Raw genomic sequence first — 3,589 nt, 5'->3', positions numbered from 1 at the left:
TATTATTTTTTCTTATTTTTTAGCAATGCAGATCACTCTCTACTGTCCTTATCTATAATTCTATATTCTGCGTCTCCGTCCAGATTCTCGTGTATACCATGAGGGTCCGGATTGGTTTTTTTGTTTATTTCTGTATTCTTTAAATTGTTATGTCACTTTTCTCTACATTCTATTTATTTTACTCATTATTCTTTCGCTGTTCTTTATATTAATTACACCACTGGTACAGTATATTGTATTGTTTTGTCAGACATGAATAATTCTTATGATAAAAATATATTTAAAAAGTTACACAATGAAATATACTGAACTTGCAATTATTTTCTCAATAACACCTGATTACCAGATTTTGCCAACCCGATTAACAGACCAACCGCCGATATAGCTGCATACTCAATATAGATTAACCGACCAATCTTTTGGTTAGCCGAGTGCCGGCCTTGTTATAGCAAATCCTGAATAAGTCTTTTGAAACCATGCCACATTGCCTTCGTTGAAATTATGCAAACATCCCATAGAGCAAATAGCCCGGATGATGAATATCATAACCGGCCCGTGTTTTAAGCGACACGTACATGCAGGTCATAAATTGATTTGTTGAATGAAATCAAATCGGTAACTACTGATGGGTGCCGTAGAAGGTCCCCAAAAGTTTTGAGCGATAATTTCTTGTCATAGGTTGTAATACTGAATCCAAGGGGTCGCAATGAACCTTGTATTGGCTTCAAACGTATGAGGTTGTTGATATCTATTCTACACTGCTATCTTCTATACACACAGAATACAACTTAGTGAAATGAAATACATGATGTATGAGTAGCTTGTAGCCAGGATAATATCAAAGATAGAACTTTATGCTTCAACTCAGCGTGCTGGTCTTTTAAAGCTGAATACATTTATACAATATAAACATATAACATACACATTATTTTCACCTTGCATATGTATGTCTGTTACAGCTAAACAATCAATTATATCTATACATTTCCAGCAAAAATATTTAAAAAAATAAAATAAAAACAACTGAAAATTAAATCAAGTCAGAGGACATTTGCCATATCTCAGCAAGGTCCGCAGTGACTGTCTTTCCAACTCGTCCAGAAAGCGATCTTTTCATTGGTGAACAAAACTATTAGCAAATTGAATTAAGAATATACTAAAATCAATTAAGTGTATACTAAAATCGTTATTTATGACCTTGATTCCGCGCCTATATTTCTGTATAAGCTGAATATTTCAGTATATGCTAAATTGATTTAAGGGTATCCTAAAATTATTTTAGTATATATACTAAAATCATTTTAGTATATACTAAAATCATTTTAGTATATACTGAATTGACTTTAGGATACCCTTAAATGATTTTAGTATATGCTAGAATCATTTAAGGATATCCTAAAATCAATTTAGGGTATGCTTAAATGTAATTTAGTATATACTGAAATCATTTTAGGATATACTAAAATCGATATTTATGACCCTGATATCGCGCCATAGCAGTGTATGCAACATGAGAGACTCTCTTCAAGAGAAGCTCTACTGTGATAGTCGACTTTGGTATATTTTTACCCCGTTATTGATAGGATTTCAAACTCCTGTGGTATAACTAACATACGTCCTTGTTACAAGTTTGAACCCTGACGACACTGAAAATCGAAAATTCACGCATTTACCTATCACATGATGATACGATGTGGTGATAAACTTAACAAGAAATATTTTACCTGAGTCGTTATTCACATTATGTTGACACGTCTTAGTTCGTTTGTGCTAGCTCATTTTAAACAAGCTAAACAATTACAGCATCATACGTTTTTCTTTACCGATTACCTCTAGTCAGAATTAAGAGCGCACTGTTTACAGGGGAGGTAACATTTTGTCACCAGTTCCCCGGGTGTCATTCGGTTTAACGAGAGAAATGATCGTAAAAGAATATCTAACGGCGGTCAAGTATTGAGAGACGATCGTGAAAGTTCTAGTAACGGATCGTGAAAGACATGTAATCGAGAAGACATATGAAAGGTCAATAAATATTCTAATTTAATTAATTACACAGACAAATTAACGACAAAGTAAAACTGTCTGTCAAAATGGTTCAACATTATGATCAGTATGTGAGAATATCCAGTTTTAAAAGTACATAGTTATTACAAAACAACAAAAGGCACATTGCTTCTTGACATTTCAATGACATAAAAAATGTCGACAAACATGATTTTTTATCACAAATTCGACTAGAAAAACTACTGTTATCCGAATAAGGGCATTCTATTTGAATTAATCAAATGGTTCTCATAGTTATTTTGTATAAGCATAATCTGAAACTTGGTAAATAAAGAATTATTTACACAAACATTTTTTTTTCGGATCGTGAAAGATCACGTACCGCATTTTTGAAGATCGTGAAAAGGATCGTGAAAGATCTGATGTTCAAATTATTCTTCAATTATATCATAATTAATATTTGTTATTGGTATTGAGAAAAGATAGATAGGTCAACATCCTCAATAGGTGTAAGCATTTCAAAGTATTAATATTTTTAGAAAATGAAATGTACAATAGTTGGATGATTGTAGGATGAAGCATTTTATTGTCATGTGAAGTACTCACTTATCACGAGTTATAGGATACCCACATTTTGTATATTGGATCATATAAACTACATGTCCGTCAGACAGGATTCACCTGACCCCGAATTTGCCTCATTTCATGGATGAAGATTCATTTTGTGCATGGTCTAGTCCGTATCGCGGATTCGTTAAGCTTTAGGATAACTGTCTGTTGTTATGATTGTAAGGTGTACATTTTCGACTTCTGCAAGGTTTCAAATAACATCTAACTCATTATCATGCATCATGTTCGTTTTATGTTGTTTAGCCTTTTGGATATATACCTGTATACTATAGCGCCAAGGTATTTCGTGTATGGTGTACATGTCTGTCTGCATGTTTCATATATGACCATGATGACTTCAATAATTATTGTATTTGATATATAGCATTATAGTAAGATGTCTATGTCTGACTGTCGGTCAGGGTTCATTTGCTTTTGACCTTATGTTCCGAATTAATTGACCAAGCATAACTTTTACATTTGTCAGTTCCTAAGGCACTGTAAGAATCGGAACACATTTATTTGGTGTACATGATATTTGTAGAGATCTGTATGGCATGGTATTCTGACCTTGAACTCTTTTTATGAACCATTGACAATCTTAAGCGCATTTGACACTTCTAGTAAAACCCTTGATACTATAGACGTTCAACAAATATACTATCATGAGTAAAGCAGACGAGACATTAAAGCATTTGCGCTCTGATATTCTATAGTCTGTAGTATATAGTTAAATCAATCCACATCTGCGTTGTATACAAAGAACTTAAGAAAGTACTGTTGCACAACAAGTTGGTTATCGTTCAATCTCAAATTACTCATGAAAGATGCTGTTTTGCTGTATTTTTTTTGTTTGATGGATATCATTTGGTTTAAACGTTGCATATCCATATTATTGGCTAAATAGTGTCGGTCTGCCTGAATTGCACTTGACCGATTCTCAGAGCTGAAACAAATTCAAGGTTTTCATATACAA

Source organism: Mytilus trossulus, chromosome 5, assembly GCF_036588685.1.
Source record: "Mytilus trossulus isolate FHL-02 chromosome 5, PNRI_Mtr1.1.1.hap1, whole genome shotgun sequence".
NCBI classification, from domain to species: domain Eukaryota; kingdom Metazoa; phylum Mollusca; class Bivalvia; order Mytilida; family Mytilidae; genus Mytilus; species Mytilus trossulus.
Note: the sequence above shows the minus strand (reverse complement) of the source record.